Consider the following 18,348-nt stretch of genomic DNA (forward strand, 5'->3'; position numbering starts at 1 on the left):
TACTTGCTTTATTCATCCAAATAGCAAACTCATCACCACTCAACTTCACCAACTCTGCTATGTCCCGTGCAGTATCTTGTTGTCAGTCTAATCTAGATCATGTGTAATTGAATGGAATAGATCCCTTTTGGACAAAGTGGAGTCAGATGCTGCAGTGACCACAGGTGTGAGAGGATCTACAATTGGCATCTGGTGTTATCTCTCTGCTTCCACTCCAAATAAAGTTACCTGTTGTTACCTGAACGTCAAATACTAAGAATGGGCGGCCTATGAAAGAATTAGTACTTTCATTAAGTATACTAAACCGGCTAATTGGGAATAGACAAACTGCAAAAAGCCCTCTGAGAAAGCCCCTCTCTAACCTTTGTTAGTAAGCTTTTCTGTAGCCTGCCTGTTGATGTATTTTCGGTTTGAACAGTGCACAACATGAAGAGACGGAACACTGGCGGCTTGTCACAATGCCCCCCGATGACATCACAATAGCGCTGCTGCCTAGAAAACAAGCTGCGCAGAAGAAGTTGTTCTTTGGGTGGGAGGGTGGGCTAGTGGAAGGAGGGGGCAATCTCTTTTTTTCCCGGGTGGTAGGGGGATGACAGGAGAAGGGAAGCGGGTGGTGAGAAAGGTACAGAGGGCAGGGTTTGGGGGCTGGGAAGGAAAGGGAAAAGATTAGGGTTTGGGGATGATGAAAGGGCTTTCTACGGGTAAGGATGGCAAAGGGTGGCAGTGACGGAAAGTCAGGCAACCTGTCCTGTCCGTCTTTTTGTATCGTGAATTGGAAAGACTGCAAGGGGGAGGGGAGTTGCTTGCGCCCTAAAGGAGGAGTTATTCAGATTCATTGCAGTGGGCGGCGGCTGCAAAACGCACCATTCTTCTTGTTTTTGCTCTGCAAAGCAGCCTTTTCAAGGGTTGGCTTGGGTGACAAAATGTCTTGTGTAGGCGTGGGTTTGTCTCCCTCTCGCTCTCTCTCCCTAAGATGTGTCCGGCATAGGCCAGGGTGCCACTCGAGGCCCAAACCAATTCTGGTTATCGCTTCTCGGCCTTTTGGCTAAGATCAAGTGTAGTATCTGTTCTTATCAGTTTAATATCTGATACGTCCCCTATCTGGGGACCATATATTAAATGGATTTTTAGAACAGGGAGATGGAAAAAGAGCTTGCTCTGTCCACTCCACGCATTGACCTGGTATTGCAGTACCTCCAGGAACGGTGCACCCCTTCTTAACCCAGTTTCCAAAAGCAGAACTCGATTCACCTGATTCATATTAGCCCGATTAGCGAATTGAAATGAATTTTTATCTAACACACTTTTTACTTGCTTTATTCATCCAAATAGCAAACTCATCACCACTCAACTTCACCAACTCTGCTATGTCCCGTGCAGTATCTTGTTGTCAGTCTAATCTAGATCATGTGTAATTGAATGGAATAGATCCCTTTTGGACAAAGTGGAGTCAGATGCTGCAGTGACCACAGGTGTGAGAGGATCTACAATTGGCATCTGGTGTTATCTCTCTGCTTCCACTCCAAATAAAGTTACCTGTTGTTACCTGAACGTCAAATACTAAGAATGGGCGGCCTATGAAAGAATTAGTACTTTCATTAAGTATACTAAACCGGCTAATTGGGAATAGACAAACTGTAAAAAGCCCTCTGAGAAAGCCCCTCTCTAACCTTTGTTAGTAAGCTTTTCTGTAGCCTGCCTGTTGATGTATTTTCGGTTTGAACAGTGCACAACATGAAGAGACGGAACACTGGCGGCTTGTCACAATGCCCCCCGATGACATCACAATAGCGCTGCTGCCTAGAAAACAAGCTGCGCAGAAGAAGTTGTTCTTTGGGTGGGAGGGTGGGCTAGTGGAAGGAGGGGGCAATCTCTTTTTTTCCCGGGTGGTAGGGGGATGACAGGAGAAGGGAAGCGGGTGGTGAGAAAGGTACAGAGGGCAGGGTTTGGGGGCTGGGAAGGAAAGGGAAAAGATTAGGGTTTGGGGATGATGAAAGGGCTTTCTACGGGTAAGGATGGCAAAGGGTGGCAGTGACGGAAAGTCAGGCAACCTGTCCTGTCCGTCTTTTTGTATCGTGAATTGGAAAGACTGCAAGGGGGAGGGGAGTTGCTTGCGCCCTAAAGGAGGAGTTATTCAGATTCATTGCAGTGGGCGGCGGCTGCAAAACGCACCATTCTTCTTGTTTTTGCTCTGCAAAGCAGCCTTTTCAAGGGTTGGCTTGGGTGACAAAATGTCTTGTGTAGGCGTGGGTTTGTCTCCCTCTCGCTCTCTCTCCCTAAGATGTGTCCGGCATAGGCCAGGGTGCCACTCGAGGCCCAAACCAATTCTGGTTATCGCTTCTCGGCCTTTTGGCTAAGATCAAGTGTAGTATCTGTTCTTATCAGTTTAATATCTGATACGTCCCCTATCTGGGGACCATATATTAAATGGATTTTTAGAACAGGGAGATGGAAAAAGAGCTTGCTCTGTCCACTCCACGCATTGACCTGGTATTGCAGTACCTCCAGGAACGGTGCACCCCTTCTTAACCCAGTTTCCAAAAGCAGAACTCGATTCACCTGATTCATATTAGCCCGATTAGCGAATTGAAATGAATTTTTATCTAACACACTTTTTACTTGCTTTATTCATCCAAATAGCAAACTCATCACCACTCAACTTCACCAACTCTGCTATGTCCCGTGCAGTATCTTGTTGTCAGTCTAATCTAGATCATGTGTAATTGAATGGAATAGATCCCTTTTGGACAAAGTGGAGTCAGATGCTGCAGTGACCACAGGTGTGAGAGGATCTACAATTGGCATCTGGTGTTATCTCTCTGCTTCCACTCCAAATAAAGTTACCTGTTGTTACCTGAACGTCAAATACTAAGAATGGGCGGCCTATGAAAGAATTAGTACTTTCATTAAGTATACTAAACCGGCTAATTGGGAATAGACAAACTGTAAAAAGCCCTCTGAGAAAGCCCCTCTCTAACCTTTGTTAGTAAGCTTTTCTGTAGCCTGCCTGTTGATGTATTTTCGGTTTGAACAGTGCACAACATGAAGAGACGGAACACTGGCGGCTTGTCACAATGCCCCCCGATGACATCACAATAGCGCTGCTGCCTAGAAAACAAGCTGCGCAGAAGAAGTTGTTCTTTGGGTGGGAGGGTGGGCTAGTGGAAGGAGGGGGCAATCTCTTTTTTTCCCGGGTGGTAGGGGGATGACAGGAGAAGGGAAGCGGGTGGTGAGAAAGGTACAGAGGGCAGGGTTTGGGGGCTGGGAAGGAAAGGGAAAAGATTAGGGTTTGGGGATGATGAAAGGGCTTTCTACGGGTAAGGATGGCAAAGGGTGGCAGTGACGGAAAGTCAGGCAACCTGTCCTGTCCGTCTTTTTGTATCGTGAATTGGAAAGACTGCAAGGGGGAGGGGAGTTGCTTGCGCCCTAAAGGAGGAGTTATTCAGATTCATTGCAGTGGGCGGCGGCTGCAAAACGCACCATTCTTCTTGTTTTTGCTCTGCAAAGCAGCCTTTTCAAGGGTTGGCTTGGGTGACAAAATGTCTTGTGTAGGCGTGGGTTTGTCTCCCTCTCGCTCTCTCTCCCTAAGATGTGTCCGGCATAGGCCAGGGTGCCACTCGAGGCCCAAACCAATTCTGGTTATCGCTTCTCGGCCTTTTGGCTAAGATCAAGTGTAGTATCTGTTCTTATCAGTTTAATATCTGATACGTCCCCTATCTGGGGACCATATATTAAATGGATTTTTAGAACAGGGAGATGGAAAAAGAGCTTGCTCTGTCCACTCCACGCATTGACCTGGTATTGCAGTACCTCCAGGAACGGTGCACCCCTTCTTAACCCAGTTTCCAAAAGCAGAACTCGATTCACCTGATTCATATTAGCCCGATTAGCGAATTGAAATGAATTTTTATCTAACACACTTTTTACTTGCTTTATTCATCCAAATAGCAAACTCATCACCACTCAACTTCACCAACTCTGCTATGTCCCGTGCAGTATCTTGTTGTCAGTCTAATCTAGATCATGTGTAATTGAATGGAATAGATCCCTTTTGGACAAAGTGGAGTCAGATGCTGCAGTGACCACAGGTGTGAGAGGATCTACAATTGGCATCTGGTGTTATCTCTCTGCTTCCACTCCAAATAAAGTTACCTGTTGTTACCTGAACGTCAAATACTAAGAATGGGCGGCCTATGAAAGAATTAGTACTTTCATTAAGTATACTAAACCGGCTAATTGGGAATAGACAAACTGTAAAAAGCCCTCTGAGAAAGCCCCTCTCTAACCTTTGTTAGTAAGCTTTTCTGTAGCCTGCCTGTTGATGTATTTTCGGTTTGAACAGTGCACAACATGAAGAGACGGAACACTGGCGGCTTGTCACAATGCCCCCCGATGACATCACAATAGCGCTGCTGCCTAGAAAACAAGCTGCGCAGAAGAAGTTGTTCTTTGGGTGGGAGGGTGGGCTAGTGGAAGGAGGGGGCAATCTCTTTTTTTCCCGGGTGGTAGGGGGATGACAGGAGAAGGGAAGCGGGTGGTGAGAAAGGTACAGAGGGCAGGGTTTGGGGGCTGGGAAGGAAAGGGAAAAGATTAGGGTTTGGGGATGATGAAAGGGCTTTCTACGGGTAAGGATGGCAAAGGGTGGCAGTGACGGAAAGTCAGGCAACCTGTCCTGTCCGTCTTTTTGTATCGTGAATTGGAAAGACTGCAAAAGGGAGGGGAGTTGCTTGCGCCCTAAAGGAGGAGTTATTCAGATTCATTGCAGTGGGCGGCGGCTGCAAAACGCACCATTCTTCTTGTTTTTGCTCTGCAAAGCAGCCTTTTCAAGGGTTGGCTTGGGTGACAAAATGTCTTGTGTAGGCGTGGGTTTGTCTCCCTCTCGCTCTCTCTCCCTAAGATGTGTCCGGCATAGGCCAGGGTGCCACTCGAGGCCCAAACCAATTCTGGTTATCGCTTCTCGGCCTTTTGGCTAAGATCAAGTGTAGTATCTGTTCTTATCAGTTTAATATCTGATACGTCCCCTATCTGGGGACCATATATTAAATGGATTTTTAGAACAGGGAGATGGAAAAAGAGCTTGCTCTGTCCACTCCACACATTGACCTGGTATTGCAGTACCTCCAGGAACGGTGCACCCCTTCTTAACCCAGTTTCCAAAAGCAGAACTCGATTCACCTGATTCATATTAGCCCGATTAGCGAATTGAAATAAATTTTTATCTAACACACTTTTTACTTGCTTTATTCATCCAAATAGCAAACTCATCACCACTCAACTTCACCAACTCTGCTATGTCCCGTGCAGTATCTTGTTGTCAGTCTAATCTAGATCATGTGTAATTGAATGGAATAGATCCCTTTTGGACAAAGTGGAGTCAGATGCTGCAGTGACCACAGGTGTGAGAGGATCTACAATTGGCATCTGGTGTTATCTCTCTGCTTCCACTCCAAATAAAGTTACCTGTTGTTACCTGAACGTCAAATACTAAGAATGGGCGGCCTATGAAAGAATTAGTACTTTCATTAAGTATACTAAACCGGCTAATTGGGAATAGACAAACTGTAAAAAGCCCTCTGAGAAAGCCCCTCTCTAACCTTTGTTAGTAAGCTTTTCTGTAGCCTGCCTGTTGATGTATTTTCGGTTTGAACAGTGCACAACATGAAGAGACGGAACACTGGCGGCTTGTCACAATGCCCCCCGATGACATCACAATAGCGCTGCTGCCTAGAAAACAAGCTGCGCAGAAGAAGTTGTTCTTTGGGTGGGAGGGTGGGCTAGTGGAAGGAGGGGGCAATCTCTTTTTTTCCCGGGTGGTAGGGGGATGACAGGAGAAGGGAAGCGGGTGGTGAGAAAGGTACAGAGGGCAGGGTTTGGGGGCTGGGAAGGAAAGGGAAAAGATTAGGGTTTGGGGATGATGAAAGGGCTTTCTACGGGTAAGGATGGCAAAGGGTGGCAGTGACGGAAAGTCAGGCAACCTGTCCTGTCCGTCTTTTTGTATCGTGAATTGGAAAGACTGCAAGGGGGAGGGGAGTTGCTTGCGCCCTAAAGGAGGAGTTATTCAGATTCATTGCAGTGGGCGGCGGCTGCAAAACGCACCATTCTTCTTGTTTTTGCTCTGCAAAGCAGCCTTTTCAAGGGTTGGCTTGGGTGACAAAATGTCTTGTGTAGGCGTGGGTTTGTCTCCCTCTCGCTCTCTCTCCCTAAGATGTGTCCGGCATAGGCCAGGGTGCCACTCGAGGCCCAAACCAATTCTGGTTATCGCTTCTCGGCCTTTTGGCTAAGATCAAGTGTAGTATCTGTTCTTATCAGTTTAATATCTGATACGTCCCCTATCTGGGGACCATATATTAAATGGATTTTTAGAACAGGGAGATGGAAAAAGAGCTTGCTCTGTCCACTCCACGCATTGACCTGGTATTGCAGTACCTCCAGGAACGGTGCACCCCTTCTTAACCCAGTTTCCAAAAGCAGAACTCGATTCACCTGATTCATATTAGCCCGATTAGCGAATTGAAATGAATTTTTATCTAACACACTTTTTACTTGCTTTATTCATCCAAATAGCAAACTCATCACCACTCAACTTCACCAACTCTGCTATGTCCCGTGCAGTATCTTGTTGTCAGTCTAATCTAGATCATGTGTAATTGAATGGAATAGATCCCTTTTGGACAAAGTGGAGTCAGATGCTGCAGTGACCACAGGTGTGAGAGGATCTACAATTGGCATCTGGTGTTATCTCTCTGCTTCCACTCCAAATAAAGTTACCTGTTGTTACCTGAACGTCAAATACTAAGAATGGGCGGCCTATGAAAGAATTAGTACTTTCATTAAGTATACTAAACCGGCTAATTGGGAATAGACAAACTGTAAAAAGCCCTCTGAGAAAGCCCCTCTCTAACCTTTGTTAGTAAGCTTTTCTGTAGCCTGCCTGTTGATGTATTTTCGGTTTGAACAGTGCACAACATGAAGAGACGGAACACTGGCGGCTTGTCACAATGCCCCCCGATGACATCACAATAGCGCTGCTGCCTAGAAAACAAGCTGCGCAGAAGAAGTTGTTCTTTGGGTGGGAGGGTGGGCTAGTGGAAGGAGGGGGCAATCTCTTTTTTTCCCGGGTGGTAGGGGGATGACAGGAGAAGGGAAGCGGGTGGTGAGAAAGGTACAGAGGGCAGGGTTTGGGGGCTGGGAAGGAAAGGGAAAAGATTAGGGTTTGGGGATGATGAAAGGGCTTTCTACGGGTAAGGATGGCAAAGGGTGGCAGTGACGGAAAGTCAGGCAACCTGTCCTGTCCGTCTTTTTGTATCGTGAATTGGAAAGACTGCAAGGGGGAGGGGAGTTGCTTGCGCCCTAAAGGAGGAGTTATTCAGATTCATTGCAGTGGGCGGCGGCTGCAAAACGCACCATTCTTCTTGTTTTTGCTCTGCAAAGCAGCCTTTTCAAGGGTTGGCTTGGGTGACAAAATGTCTTGTGTAGGCGTGGGTTTGTCTCCCTCTCGCTCTCTTTCCCTAAAATGTGTCCGGCATAGGCCAGGGTGCCACTCGAGGCCCAAACCAATTCTGGTTATCGCTTCTCGGCCTTTTGGCTAAGATCAAGTGTAGTATCTGTTCTTATCAGTTTAATATCTGATACGTCCCCTATCTGGGGACCATATATTAAATGGATTTTTAGAACAGGGAGATGGAAAAAGAGCTTGCTCTGTCCACTCCACGCATTGACCTGGTATTGCAGTACCTCCAGGAACGGTGCACCCCTTCTTAACCCAGTTTCCAAAAGCAGAACTCGATTCACCTGATTCATATTAGCCCGATTAGCGAATTGAAATAAATTTTTATCTAACACACTTTTTACTTGCTTTATTCATCCAAATAGCAAACTCATCACCACTCAACTTCACCAACTCTGCTATGTCCCGTGCAGTATCTTGTTGTCAGTCTAATCTAGATCATGTGTAATTGAATGGAATAGATCCCTTTTGGACAAAGTGGAGTCAGATGCTGCAGTGACCACAGGTGTGAGAGGATCTACAATTGGCATCTGGTGTTATCTCTCTGCTTCCACTCCAAATAAAGTTACCTGTTGTTACCTGAACGTCAAATACTAAGAATGGGCGGCCTATGAAAGAATTAGTACTTTCATTAAGTATACTAAACCGGCTAATTGGGAATAGACAAACTGTAAAAAGCCCTCTGAGAAAGCCCCTCTCTAACCTTTGTTAGTAAGCTTTTCTGTAGCCTGCCTGTTGATGTATTTTCGGTTTGAACAGTGCACAACATGAAGAGACGGAACACTGGCGGCTTGTCACAATGCCCCCCGATGACATCACAATAGCGCTGCTGCCTAGAAAACAAGCTGCGCAGAAGAAGTTGTTCTTTGGGTGGGAGGGTGGGCTAGTGGAAGGAGGGGGCAATCTCTTTTTTTCCCGGGTGGTAGGGGGATGACAGGAGAAGGGAAGCGGGTGGTGAGAAAGGTACAGAGGGCAGGGTTTGGGGGCTGGGAAGGAAAGGGAAAAGATTAGGGTTTGGGGATGATGAAAGGGCTTTCTACGGGTAAGGATGGCAAAGGGTGGCAGTGACGGAAAGTCAGGCAACCTGTCCTGTCCGTCTTTTTGTATCGTGAATTGGAAAGACTGCAAGGGGGAGGGGAGTTGCTTGCGCCCTAAAGGAGGAGTTATTCAGATTCATTGCAGTGGGCGGCGGCTGCAAAACGCACCATTCTTCTTGTTTTTGCTCTGCAAAGCAGCCTTTTCAAGGGTTGGCTTGGGTGACAAAATGTCTTGTGTAGGCGTGGGTTTGTCTCCCTCTCGCTCTCTCTCCCTAAGATGTGTCCGGCATAGGCCAGGGTGCCACTCGAGGCCCAAACCAATTCTGGTTATCGCTTCTCGGCCTTTTGGCTAAGATCAAGTGTAGTATCTGTTCTTATCAGTTTAATATCTGATACGTCCCCTATCTGGGGACCATATATTAAATGGATTTTTAGAACAGGGAGATGGAAAAAGAGCTTGCTCTGTCCACTCCACGCATTGACCTGGTATTGCAGTACCTCCAGGAACGGTGCACCCCTTCTTAACCCAGTTTCCAAAAGCAGAACTCGATTCACCTGATTCATATTAGCCCGATTAGCGAATTGAAATGAATTTTTATCTAACACACTTTTTACTTGCTTTATTCATCCAAATAGCAAACTCATCACCACTCAACTTCACCAACTCTGCTATGTCCCGTGCAGTATCTTGTTGTCAGTCTAATCTAGATCATGTGTAATTGAATGGAATAGATCCCTTTTGGACAAAGTGGAGTCAGATGCTGCAGTGACCACAGGTGTGAGAGGATCTACAATTGGCATCTGGTGTTATCTCTCTGCTTCCACTCCAAATAAAGTTACCTGTTGTTACCTGAACGTCAAATACTAAGAATGGGCGGCCTATGAAAGAATTAGTACTTTCATTAAGTATACTAAACCGGCTAATTGGGAATAGACAAACTGTAAAAAGCCCTCTGAGAAAGCCCCTCTCTAACCTTTGTTAGTAAGCTTTTCTGTAGCCTGCCTGTTGATGTATTTTCGGTTTGAACAGTGCACAACATGAAGAGACGGAACACTGGCGGCTTGTCACAATGCCCCCCGATGACATCACAATAGCGCTGCTGCCTAGAAAACAAGCTGCGCAGAAGAAGTTGTTCTTTGGGTGGGAGGGTGGGCTAGTGGAAGGAGGGGGCAATCTCTTTTTTTCCCGGGTGGTAGGGGGATGACAGGAGAAGGGAAGCGGGTGGTGAGAAAGGTACAGAGGGCAGGGTTTGGGGGCTGGGAAGGAAAGGGAAAAGATTAGGGTTTGGGGATGATGAAAGGGCTTTCTACGGGTAAGGATGGCAAAGGGTGGCAGTGACGGAAAGTCAGGCAACCTGTCCTGTCCGTCTTTTTGTATCGTGAATTGGAAAGACTGCAAGGGGGAGGGGAGTTGCTTGCGCCCTAAAGGAGGAGTTATTCAGATTCATTGCAGTGGGCGGCGGCTGCAAAACGCACCATTCTTCTTGTTTTTGCTCTGCAAAGCAGCCTTTTCAAGGGTTGGCTTGGGTGACAAAATGTCTTGTGTAGGCGTGGGTTTGTCTCCCTCTCGCTCTCTCTCCCTAAGATGTGTCCGGCATAGGCCAGGGTGCCACTCGAGGCCCAAACCAATTCTGGTTATCGCTTCTCGGCCTTTTGGCTAAGATCAAGTGTAGTATCTGTTCTTATCAGTTTAATATCTGATACGTCCCCTATCTGGGGACCATATATTAAATGGATTTTTAGAACAGGGAGATGGAAAAAGAGCTTGCTCTGTCCACTCCACGCATTGACCTGGTATTGCAGTACCTCCAGGAACGGTGCACCCCTTCTTAACCCAGTTTCCAAAAGCAGAACTCGATTCACCTGATTCATATTAGCCCGATTAGCGAATTGAAATGAATTTTTATCTAACACACTTTTTACTTGCTTTATTCATCCAAATAGCAAACTCATCACCACTCAACTTCACCAACTCTGCTATGTCCCGTGCAGTATCTTGTTGTCAGTCTAATCTAGATCATGTGTAATTGAATGGAATAGATCCCTTTTGGACAAAGTGGAGTCAGATGCTGCAGTGACCACAGGTGTGAGAGGATCTACAATTGGCATCTGGTGTTATCTCTCTGCTTCCACTCCAAATAAAGTTACCTGTTGTTACCTGAACGTCAAATACTAAGAATGGGCGGCCTATGAAAGAATTAGTACTTTCATTAAGTATACTAAACCGGCTAATTGGGAATAGACAAACTGTAAAAAGCCCTCTGAGAAAGCCCCTCTCTAACCTTTGTTAGTAAGCTTTTCTGTAGCCTGCCTGTTGATGTATTTTCGGTTTGAACAGTGCACAACATGAAGAGACGGAACACTGGCGGCTTGTCACAATGCCCCCCGATGACATCACAATAGCGCTGCTGCCTAGAAAACAAGCTGCGCAGAAGAAGTTGTTCTTTGGGTGGGAGGGTGGGCTAGTGGAAGGAGGGGGCAATCTCTTTTTTTCCCGGGTGGTAGGGGGATGACAGGAGAAGGGAAGCGGGTGGTGAGAAAGGTACAGAGGGCAGGGTTTGGGGGCTGGGAAGGAAAGGGAAAAGATTAGGGTTTGGGGATGATGAAAGGGCTTTCTACGGGTAAGGATGGCAAAGGGTGGCAGTGACGGAAAGTCAGGCAACCTGTCCTGTCCGTCTTTTTGTATCGTGAATTGGAAAGACTGCAAGGGGGAGGGGAGTTGCTTGCGCCCTAAAGGAGGAGTTATTCAGATTCATTGCAGTGGGCGGCGGCTGCAAAACGCACCATTCTTCTTGTTTTTGCTCTGCAAAGCAGCCTTTTCAAGGGTTGGCTTGGGTGACAAAATGTCTTGTGTAGGCGTGGGTTTGTCTCCCTCTCGCTCTCTCTCCCTAAGATGTGTCCGGCATAGGCCAGGGTGCCACTCGAGGCCCAAACCAATTCTGGTTATCGCTTCTCGGCCTTTTGGCTAAGATCAAGTGTAGTATCTGTTCTTATCAGTTTAATATCTGATACGTCCCCTATCTGGGGACCATATATTAAATGGATTTTTAGAACAGGGAGATGGAAAAAGAGCTTGCTCTGTCCACTCCACGCATTGACCTGGTATTGCAGTACCTCCAGGAACGGTGCACCCCTTCTTAACCCAGTTTCCAAAAGCAGAACTCGATTCACCTGATTCATATTAGCCCGATTAGCGAATTGAAATGAATTTTTATCTAACACACTTTTTACTTGCTTTATTCATCCAAATAGCAAACTCATCACCACTCAACTTCACCAACTCTGCTATGTCCCGTGCAGTATCTTGTTGTCAGTCTAATCTAGATCATGTGTAATTGAATGGAATAGATCCCTTTTGGACAAAGTGGAGTCAGATGCTGCAGTGACCACAGGTGTGAGAGGATCTACAATTGGCATCTGGTGTTATCTCTCTGCTTCCACTCCAAATAAAGTTACCTGTTGTTACCTGAACGTCAAATACTAAGAATGGGCGGCCTATGAAAGAATTAGTACTTTCATTAAGTATACTAAACCGGCTAATTGGGAATAGACAAACTGTAAAAAGCCCTCTGAGAAAGCCCCTCTCTAACCTTTGTTAGTAAGCTTTTCTGTAGCCTGCCTGTTGATGTATTTTCGGTTTGAACAGTGCACAACATGAAGAGACGGAACACTGGCGGCTTGTCACAATGCCCCCCGATGACATCACAATAGCGCTGCTGCCTAGAAAACAAGCTGCGCAGAAGAAGTTGTTCTTTGGGTGGGAGGGTGGGCTAGTGGAAGGAGGGGGCAATCTCTTTTTTTCCCGGGTGGTAGGGGGATGACAGGAGAAGGGAAGCGGGTGGTGAGAAAGGTACAGAGGGCAGGGTTTGGGGGCTGGGAAGGAAAGGGAAAAGATTAGGGTTTGGGGATGATGAAAGGGCTTTCTACGGGTAAGGATGGCAAAGGGTGGCAGTGACGGAAAGTCAGGCAACCTGTCCTGTCCGTCTTTTTGTATCGTGAATTGGAAAGACTGCAAGGGGGAGGGGAGTTGCTTGCGCCCTAAAGGAGGAGTTATTCAGATTCATTGCAGTGGGCGGCGGCTGCAAAACGCACCATTCTTCTTGTTTTTGCTCTGCAAAGCAGCCTTTTCAAGGGTTGGCTTGGGTGACAAAATGTCTTGTGTAGGCGTGGGTTTGTCTCCCTCTCGCTCTCTCTCCCTAAGATGTGTCCGGCATAGGCCAGGGTGCCACTCGAGGCCCAAACCAATTCTGGTTATCGCTTCTCGGCCTTTTGGCTAAGATCAAGTGTAGTATCTGTTCTTATCAGTTTAATATCTGATACGTCCCCTATCTGGGGACCATATATTAAATGGATTTTTAGAACAGGGAGATGGAAAAAGAGCTTGCTCTGTCCACTCCACGCATTGACCTGGTATTGCAGTACCTCCAGGAACGGTGCACCCCTTCTTAACCCAGTTTCCAAAAGCAGAACTCGATTCACCTGATTCATATTAGCCCCGATTAGCGAATTGAAATGAATTTTTATCTAACACACTTTTTACTTGCTTTATTCATCCAAATAGCAAACTCATCACCACTCAACTTCACCAACTCTGCTATGTCCCGTGCAGTATCTTGTTGTCAGTCTAATCTAGATCATGTGTAATTGAATGGAATAGATCCCTTTTGGACAAAGTGGAGTCAGATGCTGCAGTGACCACAGGTGTGAGAGGATCTACAATTGGCATCTGGTGTTATCTCTCTGCTTCCACTCCAAATAAAGTTACCTGTTGTTACCTGAACGTCAAATACTAAGAATGGGCGGCCTATGAAAGAATTAGTACTTTCATTAAGTATACTAAACCGGCTAATTGGGAATAGACAAACTGTAAAAAGCCCTCTGAGAAAGCCCCTCTCTAACCTTTGTTAGTAAGCTTTTCTGTAGCCTGCCTGTTGATGTATTTTCGGTTTGAACAGTGCACAACATGAAGAGACGGAACACTGGCGGCTTGTCACAATGCCCCCCGATGACATCACAATAGCGCTGCTGCCTAGAAAACAAGCTGCGCAGAAGAAGTTGTTCTTTGGGTGGGAGGGTGGGCTAGTGGAAGGAGGGGGCAATCTCTTTTTTTCCCGGGTGGTAGGGGGATGACAGGAGAAGGGAAGCGGGTGGTGAGAAAGGTACAGAGGGCAGGGTTTGGGGGCTGGGAAGGAAAGGGAAAAGATTAGGGTTTGGGGATGATGAAAGGGCTTTCTACGGGTAAGGATGGCAAAGGGTGGCAGTGACGGAAAGTCAGGCAACCTGTCCTGTCCGTCTTTTTGTATCGTGAATTGGAAAGACTGCAAGGGGGAGGGGAGTTGCTTGCGCCCTAAAGGAGGAGTTATTCAGATTCATTGCAGTGGGCGGCGGCTGCAAAACGCACCATTCTTCTTGTTTTTGCTCTGCAAAGCAGCCTTTTCAAGGGTTGGCTTGGGTGACAAAATGTCTTGTGTAGGCGTGGGTTTGTCTCCCTCTCGCTCTCTCTCCCTAAGATGTGTCCGGCATAGGCCAGGGTGCCACTCGAGGCCCAAACCAATTCTGGTTATCGCTTCTCGGCCTTTTGGCTAAGATCAAGTGTAGTATCTGTTCTTATCAGTTTAATATCTGATACGTCCCCTATCTGGGGACCATATATTAAATGGATTTTTAGAACAGGGAGATGGAAAAAGAGCTTGCTCTGTCCACTCCACGCATTGACCTGGTATTGCAGTACCTCCAGGAACGGTGCACCCCTTCTTAACCCAGTTTCCAAAAGCAGAACTCGATTCACCTGATTCATATTAGCCCGATTAGCGAATTGAAATGAATTTTTATCTAACACACTTTTTACTTGCTTTATTCATCCAAATAGCAAACTCATCACCACTCAACTTCACCAACTCTGCTATGTCCCGTGCAGTATCTTGTTGTCAGTCTAATCTAGATCATGTGTAATTGAATGGAATAGATCCCTTTTGGACAAAGTGGAGTCAGATGCTGCAGTGACCACAGGTGTGAGAGGATCTACAATTGGCATCTGGTGTTATCTCTCTGCTTCCACTCCAAATAAAGTTACCTGTTGTTACCTGAACGTCAAATACTAAGAATGGGCGGCCTATGAAAGAATTAGTACTTTCATTAAGTATACTAAACCGGCTAATTGGGAATAGACAAACTGTAAAAAGCCCTCTGAGAAAGCCCCTCTCTAACCTTTGTTAGTAAGCTTTTCTGTAGCCTGCCTGTTGATGTATTTTCGGTTTGAACAGTGCACAACATGAAGAGACGGAACACTGGCGGCTTGTCACAATGCCCCCCGATGACATCACAATAGCGCTGCTGCCTAGAAAACAAGCTGCGCAGAAGAAGTTGTTCTTTGGGTGGGAGGGTGGGCTAGTGGAAGGAGGGGGCAATCTCTTTTTTTCCCGGGTGGTAGGGGGATGACAGGAGAAGGGAAGCGGGTGGTGAGAAAGGTACAGAGGGCAGGGTTTGGGGGCTGGGAAGGAAAGGGAAAAGATTAGGGTTTGGGGATGATGAAAGGGCTTTCTACGGGTAAGGATGGCAAAGGGTGGCAGTGACGGAAAGTCAGGCAACCTGTCCTGTCCGTCTTTTTGTATCGTGAATTGGAAAGACTGCAAGGGGGAGGGGAGTTGCTTGCGCCCTAAAGGAGGAGTTATTCAGATTCATTGCAGTGGGCGGCGGCTGCAAAACGCACCATTCTTCTTGTTTTTGCTCTGCAAAGCAGCCTTTTCAAGGGTTGGCTTGGGTGACAAAATGTCTTGTGTAGGCGTGGGTTTGTCTCCCTCTCGCTCTCTCTCCCTAAGATGTGTCCGGCATAGGCCAGGGTGCCACTCGAGGCCCAAACCAATTCTGGTTATCGCTTCTCGGCCTTTTGGCTAAGATCAAGTGTAGTATCTGTTCTTATCAGTTTAATATCTGATACGTCCCCTATCTGGGGACCATATATTAAATGGATTTTTAGAACAGGGAGATGGAAAAAGAGCTTGCTCTGTCCACTCCACGCATTGACCTGGTATTGCAGTACCTCCAGGAACGGTGCACCCCTTCTTAACCCAGTTTCCAAAAGCAGAACTCGATTCACCTGATTCATATTAGCCCGATTAGCGAATTGAAATGAATTTTTATCTAACACACTTTTTACTTGCTTTATTCATCCAAATAGCAAACTCATCACCACTCAACTTCACCAACTCTGCTATGTCCCGTGCAGTATCTTGTTGTCAGTCTAATCTAGATCATGTGTAATTGAATGGAATAGATCCCTTTTGGACAAAGTGGAGTCAGATGCTGCAGTGACCACAGGTGTGAGAGGATCTACAATTGGCATCTGGTGTTATCTCTCTGCTTCCACTCCAAATAAAGTTACCTGTTGTTACCTGAACGTCAAATACTAAGAATGGGCGGCCTATGAAAGAATTAGTACTTTCATTAAGTATACTAAACCGGCTAATTGGGAATAGACAAACTGTAAAAAGCCCTCTGAGAAAGCCCCTCTCTAACCTTTGTTAGTAAGCTTTTCTGTAGCCTGCCTGTTGATGTATTTTCGGTTTGAACAGTGCACAACATGAAGAGACGGAACACTGGCGGCTTGTCACAATGCCCCCCGATGACATCACAATAGCGCTGCTGCCTAGAAAACAAGCTGCGCAGAAGAAGTTGTTCTTTGGGTGGGAGGGTGGGCTAGTGGAAGGAGGGGGCAATCTCTTTTTTTCCCGGGTGGTAGGGGGATGACAGGAGAAGGGAAGCGGGTGGTGAGAAAGGTACAGAGGGCAGGGTTTGGGGGCTGGGAAGGAAAGGGAAAAGATTAGGGTTTGGGGATGATGAAAGGGCTTTCTACGGGTAAGGATGGCAAAGGGTGGCAGTGACGGAAAGTCAGGCAACCTGTCCTGTCCGTCTTTTTGTATCGTGAATTGGAAAGACTGCAAGGGGGAGGGGAGTTGCTTGCGCCCTAAAGGAGGAGTTATTCAGATTCATTGCAGTGGGCGGCGGCTGCAAAACGCACCATTCTTCTTGTTTTTGCTCTGCAAAGCAGCCTTTTCAAGGGTTGGCTTGGGTGACAAAATGTCTTGTGTAGGCGTGGGTTTGTCTCCCTCTCGCTCTCTCTCCCTAAGATGTGTCCGGCATAGGCCAGGGTGCCACTCGAGGCCCAAACCAATTCTGGTTATCGCTTCTCGGCCTTTTGGCTAAGATCAAGTGTAGTATCTGTTCTTATCAGTTTAATATCTGATACGTCCCCTATCTGGGGACCATATATTAAATGGATTTTTAGAACAGGGAGATGGAAAAAGAGCTTGCTCTGTCCACTCCACGCATTGACCTGGTATTGCAGTACCTCCAGGAACGGTGCACCCCTCTTAACCCAGTTTCCAAAAGCAGAACTCGATTCACCTGATTCATATTAGCCCGATTAGCGAATTGAAATGAATTTTTATCTAACACACTTTTTACTTACTTTATTCATCCAAATAGCAAACTCATCACCACTCAACTTCACCAACTCTGCTATGTCCCGTGCAGTATCTTGTTGTCAGTCTAATCTAGATCATGTGTAATTGAATGGAATAGATCCCTTTTGGACAAAGTGGAGTCAGATGCTGCAGTGACCACAGGTGTGAGAGGATCTACAATTGGCATCTGGTGTTATCTCTCTGCTTCCACTCCAAATAAAGTTACCTGTTGTTACCTGAACGTCAAATACTAAGAATGGGCGGCCTATGAAAGAATTAGTACTTTCATTAAGTATACTAAACCGGCTAATTGGGAATAGACAAACTGTAAAAAGCCCTCTGAGAAAGCCCCTCTCTAACCTTTGTTAGTAAGCTTTTCTGTAGCCTGCCTGTTGATGTATTTTCGGTTTGAACAGTGCACAACATGAAGAGACGGAACACTGGCGGCTTGTCACAATGCCCCCCGATGACATCACAATAGCGCTGCTGCCTAGAAAACAAGCTGCGCAGAAGAAGTTGTTCTTTGGGTGGGAGGGTGGGCTAGTGGAAGGAGGGGGCAATCTCTTTTTTTCCCGGGTGGTAGGGGGATGACAGGAGAAGGGAAGCGGGTGGTGAGAAAGGTACAGAGGGCAGGGTTTGGGGGCTGGGAAGGAAAGGGAAAAGATTAGGGTTTGGGGATGATGAAAGGGCTTTCTACGGGTAAGGATGGCAAAGGGTGGCAGTGACGGAAAGTCAGGCAACCTGTCCTGTCCGTCTTTTTGTATCGTGAATTGGAAAGACTGCAAGGGGGAGGGGAGTTGCTTGCGCCCTAAAGGAGGAGTTATTCAGATTCATTGCAGTGGGCGGCGGCTGCAAAACGCACCATTCTTCTTGTTTTTGCTCTGCAAAGCAGCCTTTTCAAGGGTTGGCTTGGGTGACAAAATGTCTTGTGTAGGCGTGGGTTTGTCTCCCTCTCGCTCTCTCTCCCTAAGATGTGTCCGGCATAGGCCAGGGTGCCACTCGAGGCCCAAACCAATTCTGGTTATCGCTTCTCGGCCTTTTGGCTAAGATCAAGTGTAGTATCTGTTCTTATCAGTTTAATATCTGATACGTCCCCTATCTGGGGACCATATATTAAATGGATTTTTAGAACAGGGAGATGGAAAAAGAGCTTGCTCTGTCCACTCCACGCATTGACCTGGTATTGCAGTACCTCCAGGAACGGTGCACCCCTTCTTAACCCAGTTTCCAAAAGCAGAACTCGATTCACCTGATTCATATTAGCCCGATTAGCGAATTGAAATGAATTTTTATCTAACACACTTTTTACTTGCTTTATTCATCCAAATAGCAAACTCATCAC

General features: G+C 46.7%; 14 non-coding genes across 14 annotated transcripts; all 14 read left to right on the forward strand.

Moving 5' to 3' along the window:
- Positions 1-1,025: 1,025 nt before the first annotated feature.
- Positions 1,026-1,216, forward strand: LOC142286930 (U2 spliceosomal RNA). Its single transcript, XR_012747967.1, has one exon. It is a non-coding gene; the product is annotated as a U2 spliceosomal RNA (small nuclear RNA).
- A 1,117-nt stretch (positions 1,217-2,333) lies between these two features.
- Positions 2,334-2,524, forward strand: LOC142286931 (U2 spliceosomal RNA). The gene has a single exon (XR_012747968.1). It is a non-coding gene; the product is annotated as a U2 spliceosomal RNA (small nuclear RNA).
- Positions 2,525-3,641: 1,117 nt separating this feature from the next.
- LOC142286932 (U2 spliceosomal RNA) lies at positions 3,642-3,832 on the forward strand. Its single transcript, XR_012747969.1, has one exon. It is a non-coding gene; the product is annotated as a U2 spliceosomal RNA (small nuclear RNA).
- Positions 3,833-4,949: 1,117 nt separating this feature from the next.
- LOC142286967 (U2 spliceosomal RNA) lies at positions 4,950-5,140 on the forward strand. The gene has a single exon (XR_012748002.1). It is a non-coding gene; the product is annotated as a U2 spliceosomal RNA (small nuclear RNA).
- Positions 5,141-6,257: 1,117 nt separating this feature from the next.
- On the forward strand, positions 6,258-6,448 carry LOC142286933 (U2 spliceosomal RNA). Its single transcript, XR_012747970.1, has one exon. It is a non-coding gene; the product is annotated as a U2 spliceosomal RNA (small nuclear RNA).
- A 1,117-nt stretch (positions 6,449-7,565) lies between these two features.
- On the forward strand, positions 7,566-7,756 carry LOC142286935 (U2 spliceosomal RNA). Its single transcript, XR_012747972.1, has one exon. It is a non-coding gene; the product is annotated as a U2 spliceosomal RNA (small nuclear RNA).
- Positions 7,757-8,873: 1,117 nt separating this feature from the next.
- On the forward strand, positions 8,874-9,064 carry LOC142286936 (U2 spliceosomal RNA). Its single transcript, XR_012747973.1, has one exon. It is a non-coding gene; the product is annotated as a U2 spliceosomal RNA (small nuclear RNA).
- A 1,117-nt stretch (positions 9,065-10,181) lies between these two features.
- LOC142286937 (U2 spliceosomal RNA) lies at positions 10,182-10,372 on the forward strand. Its single transcript, XR_012747974.1, has one exon. It is a non-coding gene; the product is annotated as a U2 spliceosomal RNA (small nuclear RNA).
- A 1,117-nt stretch (positions 10,373-11,489) lies between these two features.
- Positions 11,490-11,680, forward strand: LOC142286938 (U2 spliceosomal RNA). Its single transcript, XR_012747975.1, has one exon. It is a non-coding gene; the product is annotated as a U2 spliceosomal RNA (small nuclear RNA).
- A 1,117-nt stretch (positions 11,681-12,797) lies between these two features.
- On the forward strand, positions 12,798-12,988 carry LOC142286939 (U2 spliceosomal RNA). The gene has a single exon (XR_012747976.1). It is a non-coding gene; the product is annotated as a U2 spliceosomal RNA (small nuclear RNA).
- Positions 12,989-14,106: 1,118 nt separating this feature from the next.
- On the forward strand, positions 14,107-14,297 carry LOC142286940 (U2 spliceosomal RNA). The gene has a single exon (XR_012747977.1). It is a non-coding gene; the product is annotated as a U2 spliceosomal RNA (small nuclear RNA).
- A 1,117-nt stretch (positions 14,298-15,414) lies between these two features.
- Positions 15,415-15,605, forward strand: LOC142286942 (U2 spliceosomal RNA). The gene has a single exon (XR_012747978.1). It is a non-coding gene; the product is annotated as a U2 spliceosomal RNA (small nuclear RNA).
- A 1,117-nt stretch (positions 15,606-16,722) lies between these two features.
- LOC142286962 (U2 spliceosomal RNA) lies at positions 16,723-16,913 on the forward strand. The gene has a single exon (XR_012747997.1). It is a non-coding gene; the product is annotated as a U2 spliceosomal RNA (small nuclear RNA).
- Positions 16,914-18,029: 1,116 nt separating this feature from the next.
- On the forward strand, positions 18,030-18,220 carry LOC142286943 (U2 spliceosomal RNA). Its single transcript, XR_012747979.1, has one exon. It is a non-coding gene; the product is annotated as a U2 spliceosomal RNA (small nuclear RNA).
- The last annotated feature ends 128 nt before the right edge of the window (positions 18,221-18,348 follow it).

Source organism: Anomaloglossus baeobatrachus, unplaced genomic scaffold, assembly GCF_048569485.1.
Source record: "Anomaloglossus baeobatrachus isolate aAnoBae1 unplaced genomic scaffold, aAnoBae1.hap1 Scaffold_703, whole genome shotgun sequence".
Taxonomy (NCBI): Eukaryota; Metazoa; Chordata; class Amphibia; order Anura; family Aromobatidae; genus Anomaloglossus; species Anomaloglossus baeobatrachus.